This window comes from Mandrillus leucophaeus, unplaced genomic scaffold (genome assembly GCF_000951045.1).
Source record: "Mandrillus leucophaeus isolate KB7577 unplaced genomic scaffold, Mleu.le_1.0 Scaffold113, whole genome shotgun sequence".
Lineage (NCBI taxonomy): Eukaryota > Metazoa > Chordata > Mammalia > Primates > Cercopithecidae > Mandrillus > Mandrillus leucophaeus.
The window spans coordinates 5,346,726-5,358,785 of record NW_012099543.1 but is presented as its reverse complement, the minus strand read 5'-3'; positions in this window follow the sequence as shown (position 1 = coordinate 5,358,785).

Sequence of the window (12,060 nt, the reverse complement as noted above, 5' to 3'; positions counted from 1 at the left end):
TGACAATCCATAAAGCAAGTCTCAAAAAATTAAAAGCATTGAAATAAGTCTTTGTTATAATAATAGAATTAAATTAGAAATCCACAATGGAAAGATAATTGGAAAATCTCCAAATATTTTGCAATTAAATGACAGGCGTCTAAATAACAGATTAGTCAAAGAAGATATCAAAAGAGAACTTGTAAAACACTTGAAACTAAAAGAAAATAAAAACACAACATATCAAAATTTATGGTATGCAGCTAAGCAATGTTTAGAGGCAAATTCATAGCATGAAATGCTTATATAATAAAGGAAGAAAAGTCTCCATCATACGTTTTACCTTGATAAGCAAGAAGGAAAAAGTAAAACCCAAAGTAGACAGAAGAAAATTCAATAAAGATCAAAGCAAAAAACAATGAAATAGGAACAGAAACACAATAGAAAAAAATGGATGGAACCCAAAGCTGTTTTTTTGTAAAGATCCACAACATTAATAAACATTAAGTACCAACCATATAAGAATTAAAAGAATTATAAGGAAATATTATGAACAATTTTCTTCCTACAAACTTAACACTTAGATGAAATTGATAAATTCTTAGAAAAACACAAATTAGAAAAACTGATTCAGAAGTAACAGAAAAATGGAATAGAGCTATCAAAATAAGTAATTTATAATTAAAAACAAGGGAAGAAAGATTTCTGTGAAAAATATTTTACTTTGTAAAATTCTATGTTATTTGAATCTTTTATTGAATATGATCGGTATATAGTCCTGAATGATTTATGTGGTAACCAAAATGCCTATCTCTGCTATCTATAGTTGTTAGGGGTTCAGTTTAATAAACTCATAGAACACATTAGGCTTCACCCAGTATGAAGTTTCTTTAGATTTAAGAAAGTGCATAGGAAATAACCCAGCATGCACAACAGCAGCATAGGTGTGGTCTTATATCTCCCAGGACCAGCTTGCAATGTTCCTGCCACGCTGCTTATAGAACATGCATGGCCATGAGAAATGAAGCTGAAAATGTGCAGACTGTCTCAACTCAGGGAAGCATCAGCTCTGGGTTTTCTTAAACTTTTGTATCCAATCAGTTACATGGCCTTCTCAGGTGAATGTGACCAGCCGTAATTCTCTGGGGCAGCTACATCTCACAAATTGCAGTTATTCATTGCTAACTCTTAACAACGGGGTACGGTGGTTGTTCCTGTACACACACCTTGATTAGATTAGATTTTAATATGGATCTACTCTAGTTAAATTCCTAAGCTTTTCTTACATTAATATTTCAAGTAGGATTAAATATGGGGGAAAAATCCTCAGGCTCTTCAGAAACTAAAGGAAAGACCAAAAAAAAAAAAAAAAAGTTTTTAGCTCCTCTTAAAAGTCTGAACAGGCATTGCTCAAAGGTTAATAATAGGTATATGTCAAGATTATTCATGATCTTTTTCTTTCTTATTTAAACTTTTACTTGTTTTGTAATTTCACAATGAGTAGTAATTAATTTTATGTTCAGAAAAATAAAGCTATTTCCAAAAAAATTATAAACAAAATCAGACGTTTGCTCAATTGGAGAAATGAACTACCGATGCAGATGGCAAACATGCATCACACCTGCCAATGTTGAAATGACAAAGAATTTTATTGGCATGTCACATTCTTTAAAAATTACATTTTACCTTTAGTAACTAATTTTTAAAACATTATTTTAAAATTGCAAATACACTTTTAACTAAAATAAAGAAACATATTTTGAGGACATTGAATCTCCTGTTCTAGTTTTGTAGCCTGTTGGGTTGTCCAGGAAGGAGACGCTGAGATGGGCAGTAGCACGCAGCAGTTTGGTAAGGAGTGCTGTTGAGATTAACACTTGTGGAAGGAAGAGAAGAAAGCAGACTGAGCAGAGGGAGAAGTCAAGCTGCAGTGTAGTCTCAGCAGAAGCTTCAGGAGACCCCCTAGCTCTGAAGACAGAATGACCCATCACAGCTGTTCTTACGTTCCAAGTAGCAGTGAGGAGGAAAAGGAGAGGGAAGAAAAGCTGGGAAAGTGAATGAAGGGCCCATGTTGATGCAAGCAGCCCTGGGATGAGGGCATGTCCTTGGTAAGGTGATTCTCTTCAGCTGAGGCAGTACCTGAATGGAGCTGATAGTTTGAGGCTAGTCTTCAAGAAACCCTCCCAGCAACTGGGTAATCAGCCCTTTATTCCTGAAGGGGGATTTGGGTGGTACATTACAGTGTTCATTACAATTTGAAAATAACAAATGAGGTACACTAAATTTGTCTTACAACACAGCCTGTATAGCAGATGCCATTAGTTGCCTAATTGAAATTCAACTTCTCCCTGTGGTCTCATTTGTTTGAAACAATGAATGTGCCAAACCCACATGGGGGAACATGAGCACCTAAACCAATTATGAGAAGCCCATTCACTGATTTTTTTTTCTTCTTCTTCTTCTTTTTTTTTTTTTTTTTTTTGAGATGGAGTCTTACTCTGTTGCCAGGCTGAAGTGCAGTGGCCTGTCGGCTCACTGCAACCTCTGACTCCCTGGTTCAAGCTATTCTCCTGCCTCAGCCTCCCAAGTAGCTGAGATTACAGGCGTGTGCCACCATGCCCAGCTAATTTTTGTATTTTTAGTAGAGATGGGGTTTCACCATGTTGGCCAGGATGGTCTCGATCTCCTGACCTCATGATCTGCCCACCTTGGCTTCGCAAAGTGCTGGGATTACAGGCATGAGCCACTGCGCCCCGCCTATTCATTGATTTTCTAGAGCTTCCCGCTGCTCTCCCATCCTTCGCAGTAGTTAGACGTAGTAGATTATGTAGCCTAATTCTAGATAATAAGACCCAAGGAAGTGTTTGCTATAGGGATTATGAAAAATATTTTGTTTTATTTATTGTTTAAAATTTATTTATTTTTTTGAGACGGACTCTCTCTGTCACCCAGGCTGGAATGCAGTGGTGCGATTTCAGCTCACTGCAACCTCTGCCTCCCGGGTTAAAGCAATTCTCCTGCCTCAGCCTCCCGAGTAGCTGGGACTACAAGTGACCGCCACGATGCCCGGCTAATTTTTTTGTATTTTTTAGTAGAGACAGGGTTTCACCATGTTAGCCAGAGATGGTCTTGATCTCCTGACCTTGTGATCCGCCCGCCTCAGCCTCCCAAAATACTGGGATTACAGGAGTGAGCCACCGCGCCCGGCCTTGTTTTATTGTTAAAAGGTACAAATAAAGCTGACATCCCCTGACCTCTCTTAATACACCTTCCTCTTTCTTGAACACGGCTACAATGCTTGTAGCTGCAACAGCCATCTTGTAAACAAGAGGAGGAGGTCAGGAAAACTTCCCAGAGTGTTCTGAAGTTGCTGAGCTGCTGAAAAGCCATAAATCTATCTCTGGGTTTCTTGCTTTTTAAAGAAAAATAATTCATAATTGTTTAAGTAACTAAAATGGATTATTCTGTTACTTGCAGCAAAGCATAATCCAAAGAGATCCTAGAGTTATAAAATGGGATGATAACTCTATTAAGGATTTTGTTAAAATATATAGTTGATATATGTGATGTGTGCTTGTGTTTACCAAATTGTGGTGTATTTTTAATAAATTTGAAAACACCAAATACTATACCCTCCTTCTGGGGTTTCATATTGCACATTAGCCTTCATGGTGTTAAAGATTAGCATTTAGATGTTCTGTCGTAAACATGCCTATTTCAAGTTTATGCTTTAGAAAAATGTGCTTCTTAAATTTCTTAAATATATTTGACCAAAAATCACCTGTTAAAACTACCTACTAATACAGAATACATTGGGATACATTATTTCGCTTGTATCCTAACTCACAGTCCACTAACTCATTCCCTATTTCTGTGATTGCTTTCTGCAGTAGTGTTGCTAGGAGCATCCAGTTTAAGTTGAATTAAGTCAAAACAGTAAAATATAGTTACATTTTTTTTCTTATGCCTATGATCAGATTACTCCACCAAGCAAACTAGCTTTGATAGATTGACATGTTGAGCTGTGTTTTAGGATGTGGTCAAAGCCTGACAGAGAAATATGCGTAGCAGCACATTTGCAGCATCATTTGCTGGTCACAACTAACATCCTGTGTCTTTCTACACCAGTTATTTTTATCTGCCTGCAATCAGTCCCCTTTCACTGCTCTACCATTTTGCTTACTGACAGTGCAGAAACAGAGATATAAGGTGGAAGTATGCAGCTTCCTATGCGGAAGGAGGTCTTCTATTTTGACAAAGGAAGTGATAGTTGTGGTCACCTTAAAAAAAAATCCTGAGTTGCATTTGATTATGTAGCTTCATGGCCTGGTATCTCTATATATTATATCATGATCTGCTGCAAGGGACTTAGGTACACTCCCTCCCAGCCATTCTTGTGTGAATGACTGGATACCAGGCTTGCTTTGCTCTTTCACCTGCTCTTTAAAAATGCTTTATTTTTATTTGTAGTAATTCATTCAGGCATTCTGAAGAGTGATACAGAATGTCTTATAGATCTTAATTAAGAAATTAAAACTCGCTGAAACCTAATTTTTTTTCTTCCTCCATCTTCCACATCTTGATAATAACACTATCATCACCCAGAAATCTAGTTCCAGCCAGAAATCTGGAACTCATTCTTGCTACCTTGGCATACTCTCTCTATTGCCCAGGCTGGAATGCAGTGGTATAATCTTGGCTCACTGCAACGTCTGCCTCCCGGGTTCAAATGATTCTTGTGCCTCAGCCTCCCCAGTAGCTGAAATTACAGGTGCCCATCACCAAGTCCAGTTAATTTTCGTCTTTAGTAGAGATGAGGTTTCACCCTGTTGTCCAGGCTGGTCTTGAACTCCTGACCTCAAGTGATCCTCCCGCCTTGGCCTCCCAAAGTGCTAGGATTACAGGCGTGAGCCAATGTGCCTGGCCACAAGACCTGGTAATTGATTCACATCATCCCTCTACTTTCTTCTCCAGGCCAAGCATTATCATCTCTAGCCTCCCTACCTCTTTCTACCCTTCCGAGTTTTATGACCCCTTCCCCACATAGCCTCCAGAATAATATTTTAAAAACTATTTTAGATCAAGTCACTCCCTTAATTAATGGTCATTTTCAATGGCTTTACATTGCACTGAGATTAAAACTTCAACTCCTTCTCATCCCCTAAGACCCTGCAGAGTCTGGACCTTGCCCTGTTTTCCAGTTTCAGTATTTAACACTTTCTCTTCGGCTCTTTACTTTAGAGCAAAGGTTAGGAAACTACATACAGCCCATGGGCCAAATCCACCCTATCATCTGTTTTGCAGATGAAATTTTATTGGAACATACCCACATGCATTCCTTTATGTATCATCTATGCCTGTTTTTATGCTACAATAACAGAGTTGAATAGTTGCAACAGAGAACATATTGTCTGCAAAGCCTAAAATATTACCATCAAGCCCTTTAGAAAAAGTTTGCCAGCCCCTCATTTAGAGCCTCACTGGCCTCCTTTTCTCTCCTTAATCAAGATAAACTCTTTATTACCTATGGTCTTTGCACTTGCCCAAGCCTCTGCTTGGGGAGGGTTCTGTTCTTTATAAATCTTCTTCCATCTTTTCCTCAATGACTCAGCTCAAATTCAGCTCAAGTATACAGAAAGATTTCCCTTTAGAACTCAAATAAAATAGAGCACTTTTTCCCCCAGGTTACACACCACTCCATTATATCCTACTTTTTCCTGTATAGCACACATTAAAATAGAAATATCTTGCTTAAGTTTTTGTTTGTTGTCTACCTTGCCTGCATAAGACTCTATGTAAGCTCCAGGAAGCCAGGCCCCTGTCTATCTTCTTCAGCACTCCTTCCTCAGTATCTGGAAAGTGGCTGTACATAGTAAGTACTTACCAAATATTTGTTGATTTAATGTAGTAACAATTGTAACCCACTTTCCTGAATGACATTCAATCATTTAGCTTCATCTCCAGTATAAACTTCCATAGGAAATATAATGCTCTTTCTTCAAAATAACCTAGAATGCATGAGAGGATAACAATACTCTATTATTGCAGCTCCTAGAGGTAGTCAAGTTGCTAGTTGTATTCATTCATGTGTGCATTTATTCATTCAACAAATATTTTTTGACTGCCAACTCTGGAGGGTATGGAGCAAGACATGATTTACAAGAACTATCCATTTGTCAGAAGTGTGACTAGCATCCTAATATGACTAAGATTTCTTTTTTCCAATTTTTAATTAATGCATAATAATTGTATGTATTTATGGAGTACATGTAATATTTTGATACAGGCGTACAATGTGTAATGATTGAATCAGGGTAATTAGGATATCCATCACCTCAAATATTTATTGTTTCTTTGTGTTGTGAACATGCTAAATCTTCTAGTTATTTTGGAATATACATTATTGTTATAGTCATCCTACTGTGCTATTGAACACTAAAATTTATTCCTTCCAACTGTATTTCTGTACCTATTAACCAACCTCTCTTCATCTCCCACTTTTCCCTACCTGTCCCCGTCTCTAGTAATGCCGTTCTACTCTCCACCTCTATAAAATCAACTTTTTTAGCTCCCACATATAAGTTAGAACATGTAATGTATATCTTACTGTGCCTGGCATATTTCACTTAACATAATGACTTCCAATTCCATCCATGTTGCTATAAGTGACAGGACTTCATTCTTTTTTATGGCTGAGTAATATTCCATTGTGTACATATATCACGTTTTCTGTATCCATTCATCTGCTGATAGACGCTTAGGTTGATTTCATATATTGGCTACTGTGAATAGTGCTGCAATAAACATACGAGTGCAGATATCTCTTCAGTATACTAATTTCCTTTCTTTTGCATATATACCCAGTAATGAGATTGATGGATCATATGGCAGTTCCATTTTTAGTGTTTTGAGAATCTTCCATACTGTTTTCTATAGTGGCTATACTAACTTATATTCCCAACAGTATACTAGCATTCCACTTTCTCCACATTCTCACCAGAATCTATTCTATTTTTGTCTTTTTGAGAATAGCCATTCTAAATGGAATGAGATGATATTTCATTGTGATTTTTATTTGCATTTCCCTTATGATTAGTGATGCTGCTCATTTTTAATATACCTATTGGCCATTTGTATGTCTTCTTTTGAGAAATGTCTATTCAGATCTTTGCCCATTTTTAATCGAATTGTTTTGCTATTTATGTTTGAGTTCCTTATATATTCTGTTATTAATCCCTTGTCAAATGGATAGTTTACAAATATTTCTCTCATTTCTGTTTACTCTGTTGATTTTCTTTGTTATACAGACACTTTTTAGCTTGATGTTATCCCATTTGTCTATTTTTGCTTTGGTTGTCTGTGCTTTTGAAGTCTCAGCCAAAAAATCTTTGCCCAAATCAATGTCCTGAAGAATTTCCCCAATGTTTTATTTTAGAAACATTATGGATTCAGATCTTACATTTAAGTCTTTAATTCATTTTGAGTTGATTTTTGTGTGTGGTGAGAGACAGCAGTTTAGTTTCATTCCTCTGCATATGAATATCCAGTTTGCCAGCGCAATTATTGACGGAACTGTCCTTTCCCCAATGTATGTTCTTGGTGCCTTTGTCAAAAATGATATGGCTTAAATGTGTGGATTTATTTCAAGTTTCTATATTCTGTTCCATTAGTCTATGTGTCTGTTTTTATGCCAGTACCATGCTAATATACTATAGCTTTGTAGTATATTTCAAAGTTAGGTAGTGTGATTCCTCCAGCTTTGTTCTTTTTGCTCAGAATTGCCTTGGGTATTCTGGGTCTTTTGTGGTTTCATATAAATTTTAGAATTGTTTTTTTCTATTTCTGTGAAGAATGTTATTGGTATTTTGATAAGGATTGTGTCAATCCATAGATTGCTTTGGTAGTATGGACATTTTAACAATGGTAAGTCTTCCAATCCATGAGCATGGAATATTTTCCATTTTTTGTGTCCTCTTCAATTTCTTTGGAGTTTTATCGTTTTTATTGTAGAGAGCCTTCACTCCTTTAGTTAAAATTACTCCTAAATATTCTATATTTTTTGTAGCTATTGTAAATGGAATTGTTTTATTGATTTTTTTTCAGACTGTTCACTGTTGGTGTATAGAAATGCTACTCATTTTTATATATGGATTTTGTATCCTGAAACTTTACTGAATTGATCAATTCTAACTCTTTAAGAGTTTTTAGGGTTTTCTAAATATAAGATCATGGCATCTGTAAATAAAAATAGTGTTTTTTCCTTTCCAATATGGGTGCCCTTTCTTTCTCTTATGTGATTGCTCTGACTAGGACTTTTAATATTAGGTTGAATCAAAGCAGTAAAAGTGGGCAGTCTTGTCTTGTTCCAGATCTTAGAGGAAAGCCTTTCAATTTTTTCTCATTCAGCACAATATTAGCTGTGTGTTCGACATATCTGGACTTTATATTTTGAGCTCTGTTCCTTCTCTACCAGTTGGTTAAGGGTTTTTATCATAAAGGGATGTTAAATTGTATTGAATGGTTTTTCAGCATCTATTGAAATGATCATATGTTTTTTGTTCTTGCTTCTGTTAATGTGATGTATCATATTTGTATGTTGAACCATCCTTGCATCCCTGGCATGAATCCCATTTGATCATGGTGAAGATCTTTTGAGTATGTTGTTGAATTCAATTTGGCAGTATTTGGTTGAGAATTCTTGCATCTATGTTTGTCAGGGATATTGGCTTATAGTTTTCTCTTTTTGTGTGTCTTTGTCTGGTCTTGGTATCAGGATAATGCTTGCCTCATAGAATAAATTTGGAAGTAATCTGTCTCTTCAGTTTTTGGAATATTTTGAGTGGAATTGGTATTAGTTATTTTTAAGTGTTTGGTAGAATTTAACAGTGAAGCTGTCAGTGTCTGGGCTTGTCTTTGATGGAAGACTTTTCAGTGCTATTTCACTCATGTTACTTGTTATTGGTCTGATATGTTTTGAATCTGTGTCCCCTCCCAAAATTCATGTTGAATTGTAATCTCTAATATTGGAGGTAGGACCTGGTGAGAGGTGATTGGATCACGGAGGCGGTTTCTCATGAATGACTTAGCACCATCCAGCATCTTGGTTATGTCCGTTCACCTCAGCACTTGTGGGACTAGGGAAATTCTCTGCGAATAGTGTTATGTTGGCTGGGGAAGAGAGTGACAGTCTGAAATGACCGTTTGTCTTACCAGTTACAATGTCTTTCGATTCTGTGGGCGCAAGGGGTTCTTCCACTTCTCTCTTGAGTTCTGGTGTACTCAGGGTAATATTGTTGTCTTTGAAGTTTCTAGGTAAATTTTTATGGGGAGAGTGATGCCAGGGGATCTTTTATTCTGCCATCTTGCTGACATCACTCTGACTAAGAGATTTCAAAAGATAACAGGACTTCATTCTGAGATTTTCCTCAGCCTACTACCTGCTTGTCCAAAACCACTACCTCAAGGACTGAGCAAGAATGTTGTTATTAACCCCTGGACTAAAACAGTCAACACTGGTCTTACCAGGCCTAGTAGAAACTGCCCTGTATAACTGCTAAGCATGTTTAGATAGGTTTAACTGAAGTATTCTACAAGAAGGGATAAAGTAGCGTGTGCTTTTTCTAGTGATTGTGACTCTGGTCAGCTATGCAAGGAGGAGCAGTGTGGGACAGAAGATGTTTTGGAGCTTGGTGATGTTGGCCTTGGATATAGCTCTACAATGGAAGGCTTTAGACAATACAATCACGGGTATTTTGTGGAGTTAAACAACATGTCATCTGAGAGCTAAGGGGAGGGTTTCATAAAATAGTGAAGAAATAGCAAAGACATGATTTTGTGTTAGTCTGTTTTCTGTTGCTATAAAGGAATACCTGAGGCTGAGTAATTTATAAAGAAAATAGGTTTATTTTGGCTCATGGTTCTGCAGGCTGTACAGGAAGAAAGAATAGCACTGGCATCTGCTCTGCATGAGGGCCCCAGGAAGCTTCCAATCATGGCAAAAGGCGGAGGGAGAGCAGGCATCTCATGGCGAGAAAGGGAGCAAGAGAGAGGGGAGGAGGTGCCAGTCTCTTTTGAACAACCAGCTCTCGCAGTAACTCATTGCTATGGGGAGGGCGCCAAGCCATTCATAAGTTATCTGCCTTTATGACCCAAGCACCTCCCACCAGACCTCACCTCCAGCAGTGGGGATTAGATTTCAACATGAAATTTGGAGGGACTAACATTCAAATTATATCCATTTCCTTTGCTCTGGGTCAGGGGAGGGGGGTAGAATCTCCCTCTGTAGCCCAGGCTGAAGTACACGCCCTCGGCTCACTGCAATCTCTGCCTCCCAGGTTCAAGCAATTCTCCCGCCTCAGCCTCTGGAGTAGCTGGACTACAGGTGTGTGCCACCATGACCAGCTAATTTTTGTATTTTTAGTAGAGACAGAGTTTGGTAGCGACAGTATGGCCAGGCTGGTCTCGAACTCCTGACCTCAGGTGATCCACCCACCTCAGCCTCCCAAAATGCTGGGATTACAGGTGTAAGCCACCCTGTCTGGCATCAATTTTCTTATTTTGCATGTAAGACAATTTTTCTCTCACTAAAAACCATTTAATCAATTCTCTTAAATCTGGACCCATAGCTTGCAGGGTCTTAGCTATTTCGCTTTGTAGCACTCAAACTGCCCAGTTCAGATGATTTCACATGGTATCGTCTTATTATTTGTTGAACTGAATAGCATGTACAACCTGAGAGAAGGTATTTTCCTGATGATTTTATCTACAGTGAATGCAACAAAAGTGTTTGTATGATTTTACTAGAGTAATCAGGTGTTCCATGCTGCTAAACACACAGCAGGCTAATAGAATCAGTTTCTGAAACTTTTTATTCACTGTATATATATAGATCAATTTAGAATGGTAGTGCTTAGAGATGGACCTAAATGCTGTTGGTGTTACAAGATAAAGCTGCTTTATAATTGCCTTCTTATTTGGAAATGGCAAATCATAAGTTTCTAGATATTCTGCAAGCTGCAATCTCATTAACCTGCCCTTGAAGTGACACTATAAGCTGAAAAATGGTTCCTGGGGGGAACCACCACTCTAGTTCTAACCTTTTTTTCTCCTACCACTGTGTCTTAACTGGCATCATTTCCAAGGAAGCCCTGCAGAGTTAGCACATTTTTAAGCATTTATATTTCTAGGAAAGAAAAGGAGAAAAAGGAACATATAAGTGTTACATATACAGTTGGTATTTATGTAGTTCTTGTTGAAGTATTTTGCATACATTGATTCCAATGCTTTCAATTTAAATCTGTTTTCCCTAAGGAGAGAATTAATTTTTTAAAAGGACCTTTTGCCTGTTTTCATTTTCATACTTCAGTGTCTTTCTTGCTAAATTAACCTAATAAGTATTTATACATATTGCTCCTATTTGCCATTGTCCCTCTTCTATCAGTGAAGACTCTGTATTAGAAACATTGAAACAAATTGTTAGCAATCAATGATTATACAAAAAGCTCAGTATTGCTCTGTTGTTAATAAAAGCAAAACTGGGTGGAAGATTTCATAGCATTGGGATATCATTTTGCCCAGTAATCCAGGTTCTCATTTGATACCAAAAAGCTGTCACAATAAGATATTGAATACATTCCAGGCAAAAGAAAAGGCTAATAAATCACTTTGAGAATTATGGCTAAGGATAAATATTGGAATTTCACAGCTCTTTCAGGAACTGCCATGTATTTGAACATTGAATTAGTTAGTGTCCAAAAGAAAACTATGAAACTAGTTTAGCCAGGTAAGAAAATGCAGATTTTTTTTTTTTAAATTTTAACAAAATAGTTCTATTAGCTCAGTTGACACTGAGCTATCATGTATTTGAGAAATCAACAGTTTCTCCCTTATAAGTGAAATAAACAGATTCACAGTAAACCCCACAAGGCAAAGATTCAACTTATTTACTGACTCAATTAGGATCATAAATATCTGGATTTGTAAGAAAATATAAGTGTCATAGAAATTGTATTTAGAAGCCTTTAAACTGTATTATGTAAGCTTCTTACAGCAGATGACTTCTTTTCTTCTTTTTCTTTTTTG